Source organism: Atractosteus spatula, chromosome 2 (assembly GCF_055471065.1).
Source record: "Atractosteus spatula isolate fAtrSpa1 chromosome 2, fAtrSpa1.hap1, whole genome shotgun sequence".
Taxonomy (NCBI): domain Eukaryota; kingdom Metazoa; phylum Chordata; class Actinopteri; order Semionotiformes; family Lepisosteidae; genus Atractosteus; species Atractosteus spatula.
This window is the reverse complement of record NC_142707.1, coordinates 52,629,706-52,656,816: the sequence shown is the minus strand read 5'-3', so window position 1 is coordinate 52,656,816 and position 27,111 is coordinate 52,629,706.

Genomic DNA, 27,111 nt, shown 5'->3' with positions numbered 1-27,111 from the left:
TGTAATTGTTTGCTGGTTATTATCGAATCAATAGCAATCAGCTCTACCAGAATCATGTTGCACGAAAGACATAACACTGAAGCCAAAATCACAAGATCCATAGGAGCACCAACTATTAAGCTATCAGTGTTATCAATGACAAAAAAGGGAGGACAAGTGTTTGAGCTGGGTATGCCATACTGTAGGTGTCTTTTACCTCAACAGCTTCCCATCGCATCATGAGCCACCATGAGGAAACAACACAGCAAACTTGCAGCGCCCATGTTACAGTGATTCAGCTGCCCATTTCATTTTCAGTTTGAGTGTAAGTTAAAGCAGGGGATTCTCCTTATAGTGGATAACAAAAAGATGTTATGAAGCAAATACTGTACCTAGAACTCAGTATAAAGTCATCCGAGGCAGAGAACCATTAGATATTAAGGCATTCCATGAACAATGAATTGACAAATCCTGTATGATAAGTGTCAGCAAATATCTAGAATAAAATGGAATGGTTAACCATCCAAATATCTATTTTCCGTAACTGCTTTTGATAATAGGATCATAAGAGAGGTTACTAAGGAGAGGAGACTATTTGGCCCTTATACTCCAATTGATCCAATTAACTGATCCAAGGAGCTCCTCCAGCTGCTTCCTGAAACAAGCCAGGGTCCTGGCTTGGTAGTTTGTACCATACTCCCACAACCCTTTGTGTAAAAGAGCCTCCTGTTTTCAGGTTTAAATGTTTTCAGGTTCCAAGTAGTTTCCACTTGTGTCCTCTGGTTCCTCTGGCACTGTTAATTTAAAGATGACTTCTGGGTTGACTTTGTCAGTTCCTATGAGGACTTTGAATACGAATATGAGGTCAGTTCTTTCAGCCCGTCAGTGTCAATCCCACAGGGGGTTGCCGAGAGCCTGAGTATAACCCAGCAGGCATAGGACTCAAGATGGAACTGCCCTCAACACAATAAGTCAGTCACACAAGCATATGGCAATTTAAAATAAGGCTGGAGGAGAACATTTGTGATGCTATTTAACCTAGGCTGATTATCTTTGGACTTTGGGAGGAAACTATAATACTGGAGGAAAACCCTTTGAAAGATCAAAGTGTCACAAATGCAACTAATGCGGGTAATCAACTTAATAAAAGGAGAAAGGGATTGTTTCAACTTATGTTCTTAAATATCCTTTTCTTGGTTTTGGGTGCAGTTTGTATTTATACAGAATTCAACGGAAATAATTTTTGAATTTTTCAACACTGCTTTCCTTCACATAATAAAAATATTATAAATGAAATGGCAAGAAATGTCTATTCTTGTCAAAAACAATACATTTTCCATATTAAAGAGGGTCAAAAATCACTGCAAGATGAGAAATGTGTTTTTTCATGTCCTTCAGAAACTACTGACATTATATCATTTCTAGTTGTGCCAAATTAGGACCAGCAGTGTTTCATAAGGTTTCAATGTAAAACCTTCTGTGTTTTTTTTTCAAAACTACCCTCGTGCAAGGACCACATCTTTTACATTTTCTTTTAAGTTATTGTTTTGCCATTTCTAAGAAACACCCTGAAACTGAACTCTCTTGATTTTTAGGGTGTTCCCAAGGATGATCACAGCCAGAATTACTGAAGCTGTATTTCAAATTCATTCTTCTTCAGTAAAACTAAGAACACAGTCTTCTGCAGCAACTTGAATTAATTACAAGCTTCAGTTCTACTAAGTATCATATGGTGCTTCTCTTCCTCTTGGCTTGTCATAGAGATTCTTCTATACAAACCACAATGAACACACTAAGAAGGGAGGAATCTAATGAACTAATTGGTGGTTTTCCCTAAGTGTAAATATATCTCTTTGCAGAAAGGCTCAAACTGAAAATCCCATTTCTGAGATTATTGCAAATAGATTGTGTTTCTTTTGTTGACAATGAAAGAATGGAAAGAATCAACATTCTATAATACATTCTCAACCTGGAAATGCAGATACTGATTTAATCTCAGTAATTTACAAGACTGAAGAATGTTCCAGGCCAGCATTAAGCATCGATATGTGATCATTGGAGTTATTGCTAACAATAGGTGTTAAAATGTAAATGCTCAAGGGTAATTCTTTGGTGCTGACCATTGTGTAATAAAATCTAACTGTGGGTAATGTTGGAATGGGCAAGTTGATAAAATGAGCCCCTGTGGCCTTTTGTCCCTAATAACATACTTTAGTAACGTTTAAATTAAGGAAGAACTCTAATGCCAATAAGCTACATAAATAAGCTACATAGGGCAGCATAGTAGTGCAGTAGTTAGCATTGCTGCCTTGCAGTGCTGGGTTCTATTCCTGGGGTGCTATTTGTGTGGAATTTGTATGTTCACCTTGTGCTTGTGTGGATTTTGGGGTGCTCTGGTCTCTTTTTACAGTCTATAAACATACTGGAAGATTAATTGGGTTCTTGGAAAATTAGTCCTGGTAAGTCCTGGTGTGTTTTTGTAATGCCATAATGGTGTTTTCTAAAACTGAAAGCCAACATCCACCTCATGTCATAGTGAAATAGACACTTTGAAACCACAATTCTCATCAAAGTATCATCATTATTTTGTTCATATGTGAACATACGAAGTTTCCCAAGGTTAGCAGATGATGCTTTTTTTTTACTGCTTCAATCATGACAAGACCTTCTCTTCTTCAGATCACCTACTTGGATAAGTGTTTTTCCACCAACATGGTTTAGGTTTCCACCTCATTCTTAGTTTGATTGCCATCCCCATGCAATATCGACTGTACTGGTATTCTGCTTATGATTACTCTGTTCTTCATGAAAGTGTTGAAAGCAGCAATTTTACTTCATGCTGCATTTCGAAAATAAAGGAGTACCCCATGACACCATTCAGGACCATCGCATGGAATGGGGAAGGAAATAATAATATCATTTTTTTTAGTGTAATTCCAAAGCCTAATATAGTCTTTGGATCTTTTAAGAAATCAATGCCTTCTTTTTTATATTACACTAGATAGTGATGCTTACAGGCGATAGCAACCCATTTGTCTGCTCCACCCCAGCTTCTCCCTTTCAGCAAGTTCCCCGGTTCATTCCTCATAAGTGAGAAATGGGGATGCTATTTCTTTATATTTGTCAGATTGTTTCATTATTATTCAAATTGGTCTGAACTGATAAATGTACAGCTGGGTAGGGTGTATGGTGCCTGATAAATAATTTCAGAACAGGATATGTATATGTTAAACATGCTGTTGTCTCTGAACTCACAATTACTTTCATTTAAGTTTTTGCAGTCCAAGACAAAGAAGAAGCAGTGAATTATTCCAATTATTCCAATTTGGTCATTTATGAACTGTAAGAAACTAAAAATGGTGGTCATATATCCATCAAAATTGTTGCAGTTTTAGCAGAATAGTGAGGCAGATGTAAGTCTATGTTTTGTATCATCATGATAACACCAAAATAATTCATAGGAAATGTAATTGGTTGTCTTATAGAATATCAAAACTATTCTATACCAATATGTTTAAATTACATTTTGGGCAGATGGACTTGATAAAAGTAATAAAAGCCTATCATTTTGTTTTACTAATACAAAGTAATACATTGGCAAACATTTTATTTAAAGTACAGAGACATTCACATTATAGCTAAAAAATATATATCTATGTAGACAACAGAGCAATTCAAATTTGGACAAATAAGAGTTTTCTCAAAACTTCAGACTGTAAGAAAGGTGCGTTTGTGACAAACATTTAGAGATTATTCATATGACATTCTGACATTATTTCTAAATAACAGTGTCAATTGGTTCTCTCTTATGATAGAAAGAGATTGCCCCCATCTCCCACCACTGGTACAGGTAAAACTAAAATTGATATATAGAGGAAATCTAATAGTTTTGCCACTGTTGAGGGTTTATCTAACTAGATAATGCTTCTGCTTTAATACAAACTAGATGGAAAGAGGTTGGAATCTCCAGAAGAACTTTTGGCAGACATATCAAAAAGGGGGTACATAGTAAAAAGCCAACTGAAGAATATGACAGGAGAGAACAGGTTACAGTAAAACCCAATTTCACCTCTGGACTTTTCCCGACAAACCCTATCCTACCAGGTGTTGGGAGTAGAAGAGACTGGAACTTAGTTTAGAGAAATGTTAGAGCATAATCTCGCCTACTTCTGCAATCCTACGTACATACTGTACAGTATCTTGCCTTCTGGACTGCCCTTTGCACACTTCTCACGCACCACACCTACACTACACTAGTTCTCTGGCTCATTCCTCATGAAATGGAGGGGGGCTCAGTCAGCCTTGTCCTTGTTCCAACAAACAACCTGTAATACATTCTTCCCTCACTCATACTTATAAGGATCTAACTGAACTACTGAATAAAGATTTATGTCCACTTCTGAGTGCATTAGGGCAGTCAAAGTTAGAAATCTAGAATAGAAGTTTGGATAAATTAATTAAATATTAGTTTGGAAATATTTATTCTTTTGTTCTCTGGCTTGTGTGTTTGGAGTTTGTGTAATAAATACTTGTCTCTTAAACTACTGCCTGTTTATTTCTCCACCATCAAGTTTTACACAGAAAATTAAGAGGCCTCTTGACCTTATTTGGTATTCTTGACAAGTGAAGGTGCATTATTAATTAAAGTTTACTAATTCTGTGTTCTCGGGGTGGCAGGACTGACTTAAATATCTCATGTAATTTAACTATTATGTGATGTCTTCAACCTTGTCAATTATTTTTCTATTAATGCCACCCTTGACATGACCACATCTATTTGAATATAAATTAATATAAATCATATATATATGCAATGGATCCCCTCCTGTATGTGAAGCATTTTGAGATCACTAGATGCTACTAATAGAAATATGCAATATTTATCAATATGTTAATAATATGTATTATTATTGTATGGCTTTTAGTCCTGGACATTTTATCCTGCCTTTTTGTGTGATTGACTGTGAAGCATTGAAAATGAAATAATTTAGCTGTCCAACTAGCTGTTTCAGCTGAACTAAAACAAACAAAAAAATCATCTACTTGATACTTAAGCATATTTTTAGAAACAATATGAGGGGATAGTCCCTTGCTGTGTGAAGTAATATGCTTTCTTTTACAGAAGGGAAAAAGAATCAGTGATAAATGTATACTTGTAATAGTAAGTGAGTTATATATTATTCACCACAGTAAAATTAATAGGGTACTCCAGAAATTTATTTCATTTATTGTTTATAACTGAACAAAAACCAGCAACTTAAAAACCCACGGTGCACACAGTAAGAGTCTTGAGTATTCTGGCTAAACACTATTTTTATAACAACAAGGAATAGTAAAATATGTATTGTTATTAAAAGATGTAGTGCTCTAACTATTCTAATGGACAATAAAATTCATATGATACAGTTTTACAGGGTTGGGAAATTAGCCATATGATTAAAACCTGGACACAAAGGCAACTAAAGGTGGTCCCCAATGAAACAGAGAGGAAAAATAAAATCCTTGTTAGGAGAAAGCCTAATAATAATGGGCCAATAAACTATTTATTAGTTACTAGATCTCTGTTTCTGGTGAAAAGCATTTGCTACTATAATTTGGTTTCACATGGATATCCATTTTGCCTTTTTTCATATTCAATAAAAAATGCAACATTCAATGTGACATAACAGCACTCAACAGAAACAGATTTATACAAGCATGCATCAAAAAAATATATTTTTTTAAAATAAAGAAATCATCTAATGTGACGAAGCCTAAATATTTTGCCTACTTATTCTCTCCTTCTTTTTGCTATACCTCTGCCAGTACTTAAGGACTTAAGGGCTTTCTACACTTAAGGGTGTGTTTGTTGTGGTGTTGGGGAGTTATGCAAGAACAACTACAGTAATCACTATAATCCCTATCACTCTCTGTAATAATATATAGCTTTTTAGAATGCGTCTGAATTAAGACTACAAAATACCATTGCATTGGCAACTATTGTAGCACACAACACACTGTACACTCCATATCTGAAATTTACTACACACTGTCTCCATTAAAATAAAAACATAACAATAAAATGAAAAGAAGGGGGTCTACACTATTCACCTTTAGACAGCTAGTTTTACATTATTTTACGCTCTTCCAATCTAAGCAGATCTCCATACAGTATATTGCACAATGTAAAAATAACATTGAAAGTGAAGGTTTCATGATGAGGTGGTGACAGGTCATCATACCGTAACTGTTTTGGAATATGCCCTGTGATTTTTACACCCCCGTCTTTTCTCACAGTGATTCAAGACTCAAGCACACTTGTGCTATTCCAAATGCAGTTTACATAGAATTTCGATCAGCAGCTCAGCATCACCAAGATTATCTCTGTTTTCTCTTGCAGGATTCCAACTAAACCGCTTGCAACCCCCTACCCCACACACACTTTTCTGAAAATTTGTTAACACGGACACATAAGGTGCTAACAAACATTTGACAGTTCTTTTCCATGTGACTCTGCTACAGAAAACTGTAATCCTGTATGCTCTTTCCTCTGCAGGCTGTCCCAGTTACAGCCCAGGCACCCTAAAATTGCAGGAGGACTAGATGGTGTTGGATTACCACACTGTATTGCTCAACTTTAACTAGGTGACCCAAAGAGGAATGGCACGACACTCAAAGAAACCTTTGCTTATATAATGCTCAATCAGAGACAAATAATAAGATTGGACAGCCAGTTGCAATATCTTGTGACATTTACCAGCCAGGATGATAAAACTTTATTTCACCCTGATTCTTTCCCTTTAATATTGGCTACCTTACACATTTCATTAGCAGAGTCTTGGAAAGAAACTCTGCTGTAAATCCCTGGAATGATATATCGTACCATATTAATGCAGGAAGTCAAACTGCAAATCAGCACAAATGTATGGTGTCTGATACATTTATCAGATTTTGATTGTGATTGTTTGTTCCTGCATTTCATTAATTGGTAGTGGCTGCAGAATTATTTTCAAAAGGTTTAACACTCCCAACCAGACGGGCTTGGCTGGGTGGTAGATTTAATGTGGTTTTTGGTTAAAGAGCCAAGTGTTTTTGCCTTATTTTGCAATTTCTGCAGAAGGTCAGAAAACAACAGACACATCAAAACTGATGTAAGATTTGTGAGGACTGCAAGTTGCGCGGAACTCCAGTTTTCTCAGGCTATTCTGCTCCCTTGGACTTAACATGGAAATGAACTTCAAATGTTTTCCAAAATCTCTTGACATTTCCATAAGAAGAACTCATATGTGCTGAGATGAAGGTTTCTGGAACTAAAGTCTGCCATCGATCTCAATGTGAGGTTCTAAACAAGTTGTGTCAATAGGAGTTTTCCTCATCGCCCTAACAATTTGTCTGTCTTCCTACAGACACCACTTATCCATGGAAAAATAATCCCTTTCTACTTTAGTGTAAACTGTGATTCTTATTCAAGATACTGACTTGATACAGCTCTTTTGATCCCCAAGGATCTAAATGCTGTTTATACTGTAAATAGGAGAGGATCCATTTCAGCTCCGCTGCAGTGTACAGCATATAAAGCAGAGAAGTGAGAAACTTCACCATTTGAATAAAGTTTAACTTTAAACAGACTGTATAATCAAAGACACTAATATTAACATTCCTTCTTTTCCAGAAAGCATTGGGATCTTTATTAATCAAGCTGTTTAATGTTTACAGCATCACAGAGTCCCTGGTCATTACGCTAAGGCATTGGTTTGGAAATTTTGGTCCAGAGAAAAGAGCGCCACCTAGTGGTCCACAACACCTATTACATCCGCAACTAGGTCTTTCTTCCAGGTCAGACCTTGCTTTATCTTCTGAGACAGATTGACCAAATCAAGACGACAAGGTGGAAGCACTTCCCCCCAATGTATAAAATGTTAGGTTTTGCAACAGATGCAAATAAAAAGATGTTTCTTAGGATCATCTCAATAATTTTCCTTCTCACCCTGGTAATTTATCACCTAAAGGAACGCCTGTTGGTTCACCCGTTGCATCTGGGAGGCATCTGAATACATGGGTCCCTCATGTTGTATAAGTAAATATGCATATTATTGCAAGATAATTAAGAATCTCTCAGGGTTCTATAAACGTGGTCTGTTCACTTCAGCCTTATCCAGTTCTTTGCTAATGGAAATAGCTCTGTGATGTTCTGAAGTCCCTTAATAATGTGAATTAAAGAAAGGAAGCAAAGCTGCCCCCTAGTGTCACTTTAACAGCATAGTCACATTTCACTTCACAGATGCTCTGTAGGCTGGAATGTTGCCAATGAAAACTGAGAGGGAATCTTTTGCTTGTTCTGTTTCAGTATTTGAAAAGAAAATTAAATCCCCTGGTATTCTGACTGAATGAGGGGAATTTTAAACATCTGAAATTCTCACTAAGATTGTTAAATACAAATGCTCAAGCTATTTGGCTTGCAAACACCTTCGATAAAAAGGGTGCAATGTGAAAAAATGTCAGTGTTTTCATTTTAAGTATGCCAGTCCTAGCAGGATCAAGAAAATCTATTACTCCAAGGCTATCTGCGACAAGCCTGTATTCTACAAGATGTTCTGACAGCTTTTGTCCAAAGCAACGTGTATTTGTACCAATTATAGAACATTACATGTATGCATTTATTGTAGGTAAATATGGTGGATGAATTTATAACAGCAGCATTTTAACTAGGATTTGAACCCATAGACTTCTGGGTAGAACGCCAAAATCCTGACTACTGCCTCACCCTGCTGCCCGTGTGGTACTAGTCATGTTTACTCTTTATATGTTATGCAAAGATGACTAATGGCTAGGAAACCAAAACAGAAAGGATTTTTTTGTTTTTCGGAAAAGGTAAATTGAGATAAATATTTTTCTCTGCTTTTCTTTTCCCCAAATTTTCCAAGTTTCATTTGTGCTTTAATAGACATTTTGGAAACCGTCTGTTTCTGACAATCCTCGTCGTTTTAAAGAAAAAAAAAACATGTGAGAGGTAAACATTTGAACATTTTCGGCATGTCTCAAATAAACACAATTGTTTGGATCCGTGACAAGCTGCTGTTAAATAACTCTCATGATTTATATATTGATTTGCTATTTTATTTGTTTTTACTTTTCTAAAAGGAGTTCTTAGCAGCCACTTCAGAAAACCAGCGAGATTTGAAAAGCAAAAGTGCTGACAATCCCTGGATCACACTTGCTTGTTTTGCCTGAGTTTAAAGACCTTATGGGCTTTTTGTGCATGCAAATTTCTTAAAGGTTTTGCCGCCATACCGTTCCTTTGAAAGCATTGAATCGGCTGAGCCAAAGAGCCAGCTCTTTGTACTGGAAGCCAGTTTATTAATGCTGAACGTATACATATTCAGGAACAAGCAATCTAAGGAGAAAAGACACACCAAGAAAAAGGAGCCAGTGCACTCTAGTGAAAAAGTTGTAAATTTTCACAGCCACTTTGATTTTTTCTTTTTTAAGATAAGCCAGAAATGCCCATAGTTTCAAGTAAAATCCTACCCTAATCACTTTGGCACCATGAAATCCCATTTGAAACCAAATTTAGTCTTAGCCTTTTCCCCAATTATTAGAGGAAACTTAAATAAAATAATAGTTTCAAAATAATGTACACTTACCCTTCTGTGTTTTTACATTTTCCAGTTTATATTCTTTTTTGAATTTATAACCCAATTATTCATCATCATAATAATGATAAATATTGGAAATGTTTTAAAAGTACTATTCATTATACAAGTTCTATGTATAATGTATAATTGTATTGACTACCATTCAAACTGCATTTAAATATGTTAAGCTTTATTTATATGCATATTTGTGTCTTGTGTTTTTTTATTTCTAAAGTTACTGAATTAGAATAAGTACTATTTTTCATCTAGATGCAAATAACAAAACCTGAAACCTTTCCAAAGGTCACAGCTGAAAGAAATCCTCAGCTATAACTGGTAACTTTGTCATATTCTCCTCTGAATCAAGGATATTAGATTGAATATTTAATTAAAAAACAGAATGTGTTCTAATTTTTTGAGAAATTAAATGAAAATCTTAAAATGGTTGACTCTTCATTCAAGAAGGTTTTTTAATTTAAATCGCTTTTTGTCACATTCAAATTACAAAAAAAAGACTGAAATGGTTGATAGGAATTTTTAAGGAGAAATATAATACTAGAGTTACAGCTTACTTTACAAGTATTGCACTGTATACTTTTTAAGTAATTAATCACTAACTAAAATATGCTAGAAAATTTTGTTTTTCTATCCCAGGATTACTTCAAAGCTTTCCTGTAAATCCTTTTAGTACAATGCAATAAACAGTGATTTATCACAAAGTTGAAAATATCCTTTGGATTTGTCAACAGCCCAGTTAATCTAAAGCCAAGTTTATATTTAAACAAACACATACTGACTGAGATACACATTTTGTAAGGAAATGGAGGCTTTATATTTTAGGGGCTATAATAAGTGTTATTTAGACTTGAAGAGCTATTGCATGTCAACTTTTTGTTCGACATTTTGAGAGCAAAATTTCAAAACTGTGTATTTTATGACTATAATTGTATTTAAGCAATTGCATCTGTCTTTGATTTGTTTAATGGATCAGTTGGACTAATTTATAATCATTTATTTATAAGCTTTCTTACCACAACAAAAGATTTAATTTTACTGCAGTAGTATGGGATTACATAGTTTATCATTTTAATTTGCTGATAACATTTTGTGTTGATAAGTTGTCTAATATGCTACTGATTTGCATTAATAGACTATCATCTAACTAAAGAGCTTCTGTTGGCCTTTCAACTGCATTAATTATGTGGTGAATACTTTACAGTACACATCTGTAAAAGGGAGTGACCCGTGGTTTTTTAACTAGGAATGTTTGAAAATGCACTTGGCCACATTTCCCCTCAAAATCTTTAACTTATAGCTAAAATGTCACAACATGTGTCATGATCAAGGTGTTAACACAAGGCATGAAATGATCAAAAGTAGAAGACAGAAAACTCTGAATTGGGAATACATTCTCTAAAATGCCCTTTTTGAAAGTAACCACTAAAAAGACAGTAGGCTTGCTTACTGTGACATTTTAAACGCCTTAAGCACTGACACTTCAACCAAAAGTTCTCATGAGGGCTTGACTGAGCCAGATGACTCTCACAGAGATTATGTTCCTGCTGCACAGCTGCCTTGATGATTCCACTCTGTTTAGCAAAGACCTCTTCATCCTCCAAAAACTACAATACCATCTCTTTGCCTGGCCTTCCGATGACCCAGGGTATCGCAGCCTGTGGTCCACATAATAAAATAAAAAGATACTGAACACTACATAAAATCATGACACATCACGGCTGGAGAGAAGACACTACATTTTGCTGATTAGGCTGATGCTTCCTCTGTACTGCTGTATTTGGCAAATGATCACAAATGATAGCACTGCTGTCTTGGCTTCACGCCATCTTTTTGGTCTTATAGAGCTATGGCAGGGAAGCTTTGTAAATTAAATTACATTAAACATGCTCTTGGAAAGATAATAATTGAGCAAACAAAATAAACAACCAAACACTGCTGCAGGCACAGCTAGATAGAAATGCCATGGTGTGCTTGGATGCGAAGATTTCAGATTTTGAAGAACAAACTTTCATTATGGTTCTAAGACATTACACAGTCAAGTGTCATAATAAAAATTGCATGTGTTTATGCAAAAGCAATATCACCATCTGCTTATGGTCATACCACCCTGAGCAGGCCTGATTTTGACAGCTAAGCACAGTTGGGCCTAGTTAGTACTTGGATGTGAGACCAACTGGGAATACCCAGCGCTGTCAGTTTTTATCTCAGGAGGGCCCAGACACACATATTTATATATATTCATTTTGCATTGACTTAGTCAACCCAGTGGACTTCTTTGCAACAAACAGTGAAACAATGAAACATGGCACATTATGGCAAAAACGTTTGGAAGAAACGTTTGTAGTAAAAATTCAATGAAAGTGCATCTAAAACAAACAAAATACACAAGGGGTTGTTGGAGTATGGAACAAGCTACCCATGCTGTTGAAGCCAATACTTTGGCTTCTTTCTAGAAATGGCTGGTTGACATACTGTATTTGAATCAAGTTAACTGATAAATACCAAACAAACTAGATGGACATCATCTTGTTTGTACTTCACTTCTACTGTAGGTATTTCTATATATTCACATTCTTGTTATTTTTACCATGTTGAGATGCCGTATTTGCTCTGATTGATAAATATATTTTTATGTCACCTAATGCTTGTAATTTTCCATCTAAAAATGCAGACAAGTTATTGATTAAATCCATGTTTGGGTGAGCATGTCTGTCTTTTCCAAATAATGCCAACAGGCCATGATTGTTCACAGACTATCACATTAAAATCACAGTAAAAGCATCAACATGCTCTTTGATTACATATGTAATGCTGAAAACAAGGGTGCATTTGAAAGATGAAGCAAACAGAATTTCTTTTCTATAATTTTAAGTTTCCTTTTATCCTTCCAAAAACTCTAGACCTGTATTCTTTAATTTTTCATTGGAGAAGAGCATCAGGGTTTATTTTATTACACTCACAAAACAAAACAAAAAAATCATATATCCAGTATTTATTTGAGAAATAAAAGTGATAATTATTCAGTTTGCATTCACCTCACCTAATGTAGTTTAATAGGCAGGTGTCCCGTTTTCTCTGGCTAACAAATTGATTTGGCAAACTCATATGCAGTACTTAAGATAGACCCTTTACCAACAATGGCTGTACTGTACACACATGAATGATGTAAAGCAATAGTACAGTTATTTGATGTAGACTGTGATAAACTTCTAAGGTCATGGGATGCACAGCACTACTTTTGTCTGAAGCTGTCATTAGAAGATCATAGACCAGAAAGTATTGCTACAGTTATTGGGAAGTGGCCATTGAGGTGTCAATCTAAAAGATAATGGTCGACAACCATTCTGTTTCTTCAAACACTTGGTTAAAGCAGTCTTTCCTTGTTAGTGGGTATATTTTTAAAATAAGGAGATAGGTTTCCATTCATTTTGTAGCATCCGGGTTTACAGAGAGAGATTTAATTGTAAGACATATTCTATTGGCATAGAAGGAAGACTTACTGTATCTCTTCTGTTGGCCTTTGTAGAAGATTTGAATATTAGTAACAGTCTGGGGTTTTTCTGGGTGGTCAGGACGAAAAATAGTGTTGTATGTTTATGCTGTGTGTTGTTTAGTGTGTCATTGTCATTATTAAATAATATTTTTTTAACTAGGGTGACAGTTTCTTTAAAAAATAACTCATATTTTTAATGACCTCAGTTTTACATCTAATTCAAAGGACCACTAACACCGCTTCCAGCAGCAACCTTAGTTTTTCCCAGGAGGTCTCCCATCCAGGTACTGGCCAGGCTCACACCTGCTTAGTTTCAATGGGTTGCTAGTTGTGAGTTGCAGGGTGATATGGCTGCTGGCATGTTATAATTGACTTACTGATTAATCTGCTCGGATTTCACTATTTTTGTAACAATATTATTCACTCTTTGTAACAATATTAAATGCTTTACAATAACCAGTTTAAGATTTGGCAATGGAACATATTAGGTAATTACAAGTAATAAAATGAGAATAGAATAACAGTAAAATAGGAGAGAATTCAGATACTTCATTCATAAAAGTTAGATGACTAGACTATAAAATTATCACCAACATGTAAACCATAACTATGTGCGGCAGACATTCTTGAGTGCGTGTGGTGATATCAACACCAGTTAAAAATTGATGTTATCATGTTATCTTGTTGTACTTGTTTGATTTTGTAAAAATTAAATACACATATTCATTTGTGTTGAGCACAGGGAAGTATGAAAAGGCTAATGAGTGCAGAAACCGCAGCATCAGACCATTGTGCTCAACGAGCAGATCAAAGCAAAGATTACACAAAGGGAGGATACACAAAGCTATTACACACAAAGGGCAAAGTTTTTTTTATGAGAATTTATGTCCTTACTTTCTCTCTAGGACCTGTTTGCTTTCCCAGAGGAAATTTCCTTACTTGGCTTGCTTCTTCCTCACTGCTGTACTCTCGATAAAGACCTTACTTCAGCCAGCACTTTTATGTAGTTTTGGCCACTGTCTTAGCGGAAAATCCCTGTAGCTGAGTACCTTCATCATTAGCATGAAAGTAAAGCTTCGACAGGTTTTCACCTCTGAGGTATGGCAAGCAGTACACCTCACTGTAATCAGTGTTTGATTCAGCTGCTCAAACAATAAGAGGCATTCTGTCTTTCTACCTGGCCCAACGTGCATAGAGAGTTCTGTGCATACCACTCCAAAAGGTAAACAGTTCAAAACAGCAAAATTGTTGTTTTCAACTGATTTCTCCATTATGATGTAGAACACTTGAACATGGTTTTCTCATACAATTTCTCAGTTTATCACATTAGTAAAACCCTTGACCTAAAACCCATACATTATCTAAATTGGATTATTACCTGCAAGGACCCATACATTTCAATGGATGTAATTGTGCATTAGTGTAAATGGAATTTTAAAATAATTAAAAACAACAGAGGAATTCAGGTCCAAGTAAGATCAGTACCTCTTTACATATTTATAGAAAAAGCTACAGTTTAATTCAGAAACTCTCAACAAGGGCAGCTGGTGTTATTTATTTGAGCTTAGATATTTTTTTAAAAAAGAGCTTTACATTTCCAAAACCTTTATCTTATATTTTTTTTGTCAAAAATATATAAATTGTTGACAAAAAGTTTATTGTTTGACAGTCAAATACCACATTACGTTTGTGTACAACTACAATTCTTCCTTCCAGGCTTGATTTGTTCACTGTTTATGAAGCTATGAATTTCAAAAGTCTGGACCAATCACAATTTGATTGAAAATATGGTAGCTTATCATATAAAAGGAACACAAGTGCTGTGGTCTTAAAATGTAACTTTCCTCATATTTTTATAATGTACTATGAATGCGTGTTAGATTTATTAGTGATTAATACATTTAATAAATACTGTTTCTTTTGCTTCTACACTGATGGTCAAAATGTTCAAAGTAAAAATGGATTAATGTTGTGGAGATACAGGCACAAAGGTGCAAATGTAGAATAAAAAAAACACATAATCCAACTTCAATAGTCCACAGAAAAGGAAATGTGCCAATCCAACAGTATTTATGCCAGCCCTTTCTTCTGATGTATCACATATTTTATGATAATCCAAATACATGTTTTGAATTTTGGTTCCCTTTTGAAAATCCAATCTCTTAGCAGCGAGGTCATGTAGTGGAAGAATAGGATAAATCACAAATATATAAAGAGAGAGCAAGTGTATCATATTCCAAAAGGAAGCAAAGCAGTTTCCCACAGGGATCTAATCATATGAATTACAGTACCTTCCTTAATTTTCCACTTTAACACTTTAAAAGAATAATCTACATTGAGTTTACACATTTTAAAAATGCATAAAGTTTAAAGAAAAGATTTTAGCTTCCCTTGGAATTAATCAAATAAAAATTTAAAAAAAAAACAAAAGATACAAATGTATTCCATATTCTTTTTTTTACATCTGCTGAATAAGTTACTTTGTCAGTCCTTTCAACTTTCAGCTACAAGTATGGTATGCATTTATGTTCAGGCTGAACTGGCTAAACTGCACTACAGTAGATGTTATATTTATGTCCGCATTACTTTTTCTTAAAAGACATTACTCACAAGAGTGAATTATAAGAGTTTTCCTGCTCTGTATTTTACTGAGAACTAGGTTAATATGGAGTGGGTACTATATCAAAGCCTAGGTTACATAAATTAAGATTTCCTCTGTAACGTTAATATACAATATATTTCATTAAAAAAATGACTTGTTTAATTAACCAACACAGATTGTACAGTAAAAAATGTATTTTCATATTATGAACTGCATATCATGGCTTGGAGACTTTATAATATGTTTGTTTTTATTTCATATCAATTACTATTTTTAGTAATAATTGTAAATGAAATGCCAATGTCAACATCACACCAACACTGGTCCATGGCCTTTTAATGTAACACTGTATATTGTATAAATTACATTGTAGCTGTTTGTGTGACCTGATGAGTCAAATAACATTGGGCAATCATACCTATAATGTCAATTGCTGTGATACCTCTATCGCGTAAAGCATTAAGAATGAAATAATTTTTCAATGTCATTAATTATTTCACCCTCCAGTTACATAATTATTTTCTTTCGTATTAAAATAGAAACAAATTAATATATTCAAAACCAAAACAATTATGTGCATGATTAAATGAAACCATTATTCTTTTATATCTGCAATTCTCCATTGCAAACAGTAATATATACAGTATACAGTATACAACATACTATATACTATATATTATGTAATTTACCACTGACTTTTGGTTCTTTTTGCAATTAAAAAACACTCAAGATGAAAAAATATATTGATGAAATACATCATTCTAATATTTGTTCGTATTTTCTGTTTTTTTTTATTCTTGTTTGGTTTTATGATTTGTTTCAGTAAAACAAACACCATTAGTATGAACAAAAACATGATTCCCTTTATCTATAATTACCTCCCAGTGTGCCCTTCCAGTCCCACATTAGAGATTTCTAGAATCTGAATGAACATGATTCTAGCTGATTTTTAGAATTTAATTCTGAGAAAATAAGCCACTGTATTACAGGTCTGTTTGGTCGTGAACCTATGAATATTTCTTATCCTTGTGCTCAGTTTATCTTTCAGTGCTGGGTTGCTTTTTTGAGGTTTTGACTCACAAGATATTTTTAATACAGATGGGCTATCTGACCTGAAAGAGTGCTGATTATTTTATGTTGAACACATTGAAAAATCTATTGCATCAAATGCTTATGTTGCCATGGCAATAATGTCTGTGACACTTAAGCTTATAAGACACTTAAACAAAAAGACATTACTGTATTTAATCCCTCCAGAAAAGAAATGTCACACACATTCATCAAATCTTTGAGGAATAAGATCATAAAAATAATGAGCCTGGAGATGTAGGGAATCGTTCGGCTAAACTTTGGTTTTAATGCAATTGGCTTCTTTAGAAGGAGCAAAGTTCCAGCCTCCCACCTTCCAAGTAATGAGTTGAGTGGGTACAAGTATCTAGCCAGTGAACATCAGTTTGCATGTACTGTAGCCACACAGGGCTGTCCAACACAGAGAGCAGAACACTGGAGAAACAATCAGTTATGTCACAAATGTTATTACTAATACCATTAATAATTATCCGTGCAAAACTGGTATTGATATTATAGCTGATATAATGGAAATTCCTTATTCAAGTTACAAAGAACAAAAATGGAACATTCAGTAACATCAATAACCATGATGGGTGTGTTTCTCCATGGCACCGAACAGTGTATTTATGTATAAGGCCTTGCGTTCCTCCACTAAAATAAGAAACAAATGAAAAAAAAAATGGTTTAAAATGTCGGCTGTCAGAAATCTTTATAATTACATTTCAGTTCTTAGAAATAAATCATTACCCTAGTGCTCCCCGCTGTGAACTACAAAGATTACAGATGCATGCCATTTTCATACATCAGTTGCCAACATGGCTTTTTAGTCTATTTAAGAGTCAGGAAAAGTTACTTTTTAAAAGGTTTATGTTAATTCAATTTCTGCCCAAAGATTTCTAAGTGCTTAATTGCACTATGTCCTGCTGCCTTTTTTCTGTTTTGCAGCGCAAGGTTCAGTTTTCTTATTTGTCATTCCATTCATTTAAACTCCACACAAACCAGTTCCAAATCATCCTTCTTTTCCCATCTGTTATAAAGAGAAACACATTAGATTTATCTATCTAGCAATGGGATGTAAAAGGCTGTGACAGCTAAAGTTTTGACTGCCAGCTGCTTTTGGGTTATGGTGGCGTCCTGGAAATAAGCTTTTCTGACAAATGAAAGATGGTAAAATCAGGCCCTTGTTGGATCTTGTTAACGTTTTAGGGTAAAACTCTGAACTTGAGAATTAGAACTGGTATTCTTGTTCTTTTGCGACTATAAAATTAATTCTTTACTCTTAAATGGAAAGAAAGGTTTCTAAACTGATATTTTATTTATTAATTATCAACTTAACAACTGTACAGTATATGTTCCTATGTACCAATGAATTAAGGTGTATCTGTTTATTTTATAATTTCTAACAAACACAGTTCACTATTGTAGTCCTAGTAATATACAGTGGATATTCAGATAATAATACAAAACCCAGAAACTGTGAATGAATTAAAGTTATTCAGTTAGCCTAATGTTCCAGGTATTACTCAACATCAGAACCTGTGTCAGGACAGGTCCGGGGTCATACCCATCATGTAAGGTTACTTTTTACACATGACACTTTTTACAAATCACTGAAGGGCAGTGCTTGCAGCATGTAAGAAAATCAGTGAATCAATGATTTTCATCATTTCAGTCAAGATAATGCACAGGACATTGTTTGCAGGACAGTACGTACAGTAAATGACACAAAGATATAAATGGTTCCAGCTGCTGTACCTCTTAAAAAAGCTACCTGGACTCAGCAAAAAACATACAAAACTTCTTTGTGTCTCAAAGCCAGGTTATACCATTTAACAAGAAACATACATAGATTATGTATGAATCTGAAGGACATACAGATATGCATTGGCTCCAGATACACTCATACCCTTCATACAGTACAACGTTGGTGAAAGATAGTAAATGGGTAGAGAAAGGTATAGGTACTACAGGTACTGTAGCCTTCCAGTTCTTCTTGGACCCACTTTTTTATGCAACAAATACTTAATGTGCATTTGCATTTTGTTTTGTTCAAACTATCAGTTACATTGAATCGGGTGGATTAATACATTTGGATACAGTGCCTACCTATCTAACACAGCTACCTACAGTATCTTTCCCCACATACCCATACATGAAATGGTGGCAATAACCTGCAAAGGGCTCAGGTAACATGCAAGTGAAAACTGTAAATGATGTGTCAACAAATACCTACAGTATGTCTGTTCATAAGTAGCTTCTTCAGTCTCATTTTGTTCTCATTTTATATCCATTAAAGATTGTTTTTTTTTTTGCTACCTGCATGTAAATCTCTGTATCTGTCTACATTTAATGCAATCTGCTGAGTGTTTGCCAGTCTTAAATTCATTTGCAGCATCAATCCCTCCTATTGTAGTATCATCTGTAAACCTGACTTGTTTGCTTACTATGTCAGAATCTAGATGAGTGTTAAAAATTAGGAAGAGCTGTAGTCCAAGTACAGATCACAGAGGTACTCTACCAATTACTTCATCCTAAACTGAGCATTCACCTATTATCAATCTTTTTTCAATTGATTTTTATTATATACCTTATTCTCAAACTAAATATACATATTTCCCCTGAACTGCTATCAAATGTAATTTGGGAATTAATGCTTAATGAGGAACATAGTCAAAAGCTTTTGGAAAATCTAAATATCATATAATTTCCATTAAATCCATTTTAAAAATTTCTACATTGATCTTTTTAGAATTAGATTAAATACTACCATTTCATTTAAATATGCTTGTATTGTATATAAAAATGTGTATTTTCAAGCATACAGCATTTTTTACTCCCTACTGTGCTATGGAAAGCCGATTTTAAATGCCAGATAAACTTGTAAGGCATTCCATATTTTTTCTATACATATTTTCCATATTAGAGAATCCTTTGAATTCAACAGCGACACTGCTTCCATCTTTATGTAATATTAACATTTATATTTCAACATATTTATAGTTATTTGCATTTTCTGCATTTGTATCTGTTTTTTTCCCTGGCTTTTACTGTTGTCAGTAAATACTGTACGTAAAAATGATTTTATTATTATGTTTCCCTTTAATGAAAAAGGGATCAAATGGAACAAATCTTTCTTTCTACCCATTGCTGAAATATACTGTAATATAGTGAATTACATATTTTCAGATGGTGAGACAAAAAAGAAGAGAAACATCCTTTTATTTGAAAGGTTGTGGACGCATTTTCAAGAAACTTGATGTCATTTTCTTCTGAACTTCAGTAGAAACACCTCTCTTCATATTAAGGTTATTTATAGTACTTTTTTACAATCTTGGATTAAGTTTTTTAAATTTCTTTCAGAAATGTTTGCAAAATAGCTGGAAACATAATTCAGACACAAAACTTCAACCTGGTTGGAGATGACTGGAAAATGGGGCTCATCAGAAATATTGATCTCCAATATGAGGGTTTTTGACCCAGTCGGTTACAGATTTTGACATGGCTGCAATTCAATAATGAATAAAACAACGGTTTTCAAGCTATGGTGTACATACCTTCAGGGTTGTGCAAGCTGAACTCTAGAGGTGCCTGAAAAAAATCCATAATGGCTGAATAATTAAATTAAAAATTACTTTAAACTCTCTCCACACAAAATAGCAGAGTCTACTTCTGGAGCATTGACCCCATTCTTATCGGTAAAATATTGTTGAAGTACTCCTATTTTGTCACAATGGATGTTCCACATACTGTAGATAAGGAAAAAACAAACAAGAGGAGAGATACTAAATAAAGAGATTGGGAAAAGGGTTGGGTTTGCTCGAGACAATAGCTTTTGTTAGTTTCCTCAGGATTTCAGAGTACTCAGGATTTTGTGACATTTGACATTGCGGAATGTCCAATGCTGAGTACCTGTGCTGTAGAGAAACTATCCTGTAACTTCCATGTTGCAAGAAAGTAAATAGAAAGGCAGTATTTAATTCACTTGTGTGCTTCCTACTTGAACTTGTGAGCCAGCTGAAGACACAATGAGGAAAAACATGGAGACCAATTATGAAAAGGTAAAGTACAAAAGGGTGATAATCAAAGAACTAAAAAACACAAGTATGATGAAAGTTATGTTGGACTGGGATTTACATGGATTGTGAACCAGAATTTCCACAGCCACAATATGTGGTGTACTGTATAACAAGGCCTTAGCTAACAGCTGGCTTAAAGCCCCTAATTTATGTTACCACCAAGATACAAAATGTACAGTACCAACTTAAAAATTTTTTTTTTCTATTTTTTTCTAATGTTAATTGGATGAATTAAAAATAAACAAACAACTAATGCAGTTCAACACAGGCATCAGAGCTTGCAAGGTTGCATTAAAGGTGTGTCACCTTGTTAGCTATGAGTGGCCAAAAAAAGAATACCACACACAGTAGCAGAAAATCTATGTTTACCAGTTGCGAAAGACATGATAAGTTGTATGCTTGCTGAAATGGCAGCTAAAATTTAGACATGATTCCAATTTCTGACAATATTGTGTCTCGGTGGATCTGTTGCATGTCTTAAAACATTCTCTGCCAATTAGCCATGTGCATTGCAATTGCAAAGTAAATTTAATCACTGCAAATTGAAGAGTCGACAGACTTTGCAAATTTGGCATATTTTGTGGTGGTATATTCATCACTTTTTGTTTGGTCTGCCCCTTCTTGCCTGTACAAGTGGGAAGATATTTTTAATTTAATTGACGTTTTCCCAAAAGGCAATGGAATCAACTGGGTGCACTATGTGGGAATTCATACTGACAGGGCAATGCCAATGACAAGGACAAACATCAAGGAGTTGTACATAAAGTTGCTCCTGGTACACTGTAGCCTTCATCGAGAGGTCCTCGTCACAAAACATATGCCAGGACAAGTCCTGTCAGTACCAAATAATTCCATGTAAATAGCTAACTTAATTAAAGCTTTATCTCTGCATTCCAGGATTAGTAAAACACTGCAATGAAATGGGCAACAAACAAGACAATTCACCTGCACACAGAAGTGTAACAAAGTTTTGAAGGCGTTTTCAGCTGAGATGTGAAGTTCAGCAACTTTTGTGGACATCCTATTTAAGTTGCCATCTTGCCTTGATCACCTCAGTCAGCACCAGTGAAATGCTTTCCTACAATGGACACATCTAGAAGATACTGTAGATATGAAATTCATTTGAAGTTACATCCCTGGTTCCAAAGCTGTGATTTCATTAACATGAAAATCTATTGTAGTTGAAATCTGACGGAGGACTGCAGTTACAGTCCAAATAGAAAAAACATCTTGGAATTCCGGACACAGTGATAATACCGGGACATATTGAAGTGAACTTATAAAACATATTGCCCTTTGCCACAGCATACCTTTCTGAGGCTGGTTTCTCTGTACTCATAGCCATTAAGACAAAATGTCTCCAAAAGCTGGATGATGAAAGATTTAAGGATGAAACTGTCTTCTATTAAACCCGACTTCACTAACCTTAATTCCAAAATGGAGGCCCACCCATCGCTCCTCTAGAAAGATATGCATTGTATGCTGAAACATAGATGATCACAAATGATATAAATGCTGTAAAGAATTTACAGAAATACAGAATGTTAAATATTCCAGCTCTGATGTACTGTAGCTGGAGAACAGATTAGTCAAGGTGCTAAAAAATGCTTTTTACATACAGTAAAATTCACACAGAAATAGCATTTAGATGGTAAGGAAAGAAAACCTCTGCTGCCCGGAAGTATATTTTATTTTACGCTTTATGTTAAAATAACTTATATACCTTAAAACAAAAACTAAAATATACTAAAAATACACACAAAACCAAAAAAAAATCTATAACAGCATATATGAACTATACATTCATTTTTTTTAGAAAGAAAAATCACAATCCCTGTATTTCTATAATAAACATCTAATTGAGAAATAGAACAGTATGTGTTGGTTTGGCAACTACAGTAATTGGAACAACAATTTCACTATTTTTAAAGGTTTGATTAAAAATGTACTGCACATTTTGATTCTTAATTTTACAATTATGCCCATCTTTGAAATTCATGATTTATATTCTTTGTGTTGTTTTTTTTATTTAGGGTTCAGTATCTAAAAAATTTGAATACAACAATTTTGCCCTTACTGAGAAAACTTCACATTAAGCCCTGCTTTTTATCACTGAGAAACCAACACAAAAATAGTTGGGAAGAGATACAAATCATTCTGGATGCTAATTTTACAGTTCCTAAAAGACATTTTTAAGTTTTTTTTATACATTTGTAATATTTACGCAGCAAAAAAAATCTGAACATATCCCTTTCGTTTTTGAGAGCCAATAAAGTCTTTTAAAAAGATTTGATTCAAATGGGATTGAGAAGGTGTGTGTGTGGTGTGGTCTTTCATACTGATTGGATATAAATTATAGATGCTATGCTGCCCTGCTATATGCCATTTAAATATATGAGTCTTGCTCAATAAACCTGTAGCTTACAACTGTTTTTCATTGATTGTACTTCTCCCTTAGTCTTTCAGTGTGACAAATATATGAGGTGCACTGCTGAAGAAACGTTCTGTATTATGTATTCCTAAACCATTTTTAACCTAAGCAAGGCTATAAAATAACTACTGTGAACCATATGTCTCCAGTGTTTTCAATTGAAGAGATTATTCTGCATTTGATCTCAAAGATTTAAAAGGTTTACCAGAGAAATTGGATGGTCCATAGTTTATCTTACATTTGCTGATCCCATAAAATTTCCTGGCCGTGTTCCACTTAGCTCATTTCCCAACTGCATACATGCATACTATCTGACACAGAGAGACATACACTCACAAACTAAGGATAACCAACTGTTGGCTTCCAACTAATCACTTTTCCAAAGGCAATTTCTTAACAGATATTTTATCTGTGCTTGTTTAACGCACACATTCATACATCTGCAAGAAATGACAGCACTACACAAATGTGACATTTGTCTAAGGAGGCACTTTAAAAAGAGGCAAAAAAATGAACAAAAAAATTAACAATAAAGTTTCAGCCCACCCCGTGTTCTTGAACAGCATTCAGCAATTCGGCATCCCTATTGCCACATTTAGTTTTATTAAAAATTTAAGAGCTAGCTATAATATAATGTGCTATGTGCATTAACTGCATTTAAACACAGGAAAATGAAGCATTTCTTTACCCGATTGGGTTGGGAGAGTCTGGAATTACCTACCTGGCCATGTGGTTGAAGCCTATAGCCTGCCTTCTGTCATGAAGCAACTGGATAAGACCCTTGCATCAATTAACTACTAACTTACAAATGGGCTAGTTGGGCCAAATAGCCTCTGTTTTGTAACTGTTTGTACAGTGTGTCTGTTAACATTCTAACATACAGTATGTCTCAGTATAACAGTACAGTATATACTTCAGTCCATGTACTGTTCTGTAAAGGTGTTTTGGATGCATCAGGGCTTTAAATGAGCAAATAATCCATAGAGAACAAAAATGTCTATGAACTCCATAATAAATTGAATACAGAAAACTGTAAAATGTTCTAAACTATGATGAAATTCAAGTAGTTCATCTGTATCTAATATGCTTGACTTACTTAGTATGACAGGTAATAGGCAGATTTCCTGGGTATAACGGAATGGTACTTTCTGAAATCATAGTCAGAGAGTGTGTGATGACATCTTACAATAAGTGAGCACTTGGTGTGTTAAAAAGGAAATGTCTATAAATCTCTGTAATGTTATGATGTAATGAAATATTAGTGATTGTCTATTCTTATGTATATGTGGTGCCTGAATTTGGTGTCAGCCAGAGTGCAATCCAGGGATTTGAGAGCATGTTCAAAAGAATCGCAATGCTCATGGACATCAAGGGCAAAGTTAAAGTCAGTTAGAAAAGCAGAAAGCAAGAAAATACACAATATTCAGTTCTTAACTCATCTTCACGTTATCTTTAAGCCCCCCCCCAATGATGTTATACTTCCAACCACTAGAAAAAAAAACTTACATGCACTTTGTTTTTGAGTTGTGGTTTGAGTAGTGTGCCTTCATTCTGCAGAGTGCTATTACTTGGTAAGAATGATTTAATGTGCTTCACTATTGTCAGTTATAAAATGGGTAGTAATGACAATCAGTTGGTTAAATAATTGGGTAACCAGTACTGTTAATTGAGTTTGGGCAGCAAACTCCTAAATAATGATCAGAACCTTTGTAAGTCTGGTCTATACCATACGGGTTAGTGGAAACCTGTCATAATCAAGAGAGTATCTCAGAAAAAAATATGTACAGTATCATTAAGAGGGTTAAAAAACTGCTTTTAAACATTCAATGCTCTTCTTCCACTGACAAACTGATTTGTTTACAAATGAAAGATTTCAAGGCCATGGCGACTACCCAGAAATGGTCATCCTGAAAAGATTCTTCCAAGAATCATCCAAGAAGTCACAAAGAGCCCTTGAGTGACACGTAAGGATCTGCAGGCCTCTCTCCCTGCAGCTAATGTCAGTGTTCATGCCTCAGCCAAGGAAAGGACTGAACAGTAATGGTTTTCATGGGAGGAAAGTAACCATTGCTCTGTAAAAAAACATTGCTGCATATCTCAAGTTCACCAAAGAGCAACTGGATGATCCATAAGACTACCAGAAGAATGCTGTCTGGACATACAGGCCAAAAGTTGAACTTTTTGGATTCAAAGAGAAATGTTTTGTATGGTGAAAAAACACTGCTTACTCACAGAAAAGCCACATCCTGACTGTTAAACATGAATGTGGAAGAATCACGGGGATCAGTCGGCTTGCCTTCATTGATGGAACTATGTGTTTGGCACTTTATCAGTCAATTCTGGAGGTGAATGTCAGGCCATCCATTTATCAGCTGAAGCTGAGCAGAGAGTGGGCATTGCAGTGAGAAAATGCTCCTATACAAGCTAATGTGTGACAGAACTGCTGAAGAAGAAATTTCACAATTTGGATTGATCAAATGAAAGTACAGACCTGAACCTCATTGATATGTTACAACAGGACCTGAAACAAGCTGTTAATGCCAAAAAAAAACACTCAATGTTACAGACGTGAAGCAGTTCTGTAAAGAATTGGTCTCAATTTCTTAAAGCCAATGCATGAAACTGCTAAACAGTAATTAGAAACTTTTATTGAAAGTCATTTATGGTCATCGAGGTGCTTCCAGTTACTGAATCTAAGGGTTCACACTCATATTAAAGATACAGTATTTACTGCTGTATCATAAATACTTATACTTCTGTATTTAAGCCTTTAATTTGGTTTCAAAGCATATTGACTATTGTATCATTTTGTTAAATAATCCAAAAATATTGTATATCTTTATATTATACATTTAATCAGCTTATCTTGATCTCTTATTAAGACTTTTATGAAGATCCTATGCTTTAAGGCTAAAATATACAAGATTATGGACCAGCACAGAAGATTCTCAATCTTTTTTCTTCGTGATGCAGCTAATTAAAGTTACTTTTGAGGTTTTAATTTGTTTTTAAGGCATTGGAATTAGTTTTTAACCGCACTACATGCTACACTTAATAAGCCCTGTTTTGCAGTTTTGAAACTTCTTCTTTTGAGAATGATTATTATGCCTGAAATGTTTTAGCAAAATTTTGAAACGTTGCTAGGCAAAATTCCTTTCATGGCATTAAACTTTAATTTTCCACTTTATCTTGAAGCCCCCCCCCCCCCCAATGATGTTATACTTCCAACCAGTGGAAAAAAAAAACTTACATGCACTTTGTTTTTGAGTTGTGGTTTCAAAATTGACAGTTAGCTGTTAACAACTGTTTTGCAGCTCAAAAAGCATGTTGATTTAAAAACCCTTCAAATCTTTAGGTATGTTTACACTTGCACAAATATTCTGGAATGAGGGGACAAGAGGAAATATTCTTGTGTATTTTTGTAGTGTAAATGCAACCAAATGTGTTTTGGAAAGAGTCCTCTTATCCTCTCAAATGCTGAGGATGTATTCTGGCACAGCTATGATATTTACTAGTATAAACATGCTCAGGACATATTCTAGTATTTGAGAAGTAATTCCCAGGAGGTACTGTTTGTTAACAAGCAAAGTCTTCATTTTGCTGTCTTATAGTTTAGTGTTGAGCTGCGTCAGCATGAGAGCTGCAAAGGAAGAAGTAGAGGCTAATTCCAAGATGAAAGTAGAAAAATAAAAAAGCAACATTTGGGCCATGGAGCCATTTGATGCTTAATAGAAATAACCTTGCTGTCTCACACAACTGGCAACACACCATTCTGTCACAAAATCTATCGCAATGGAATGATTCCACCTTTTGAGCGAGCACACGAT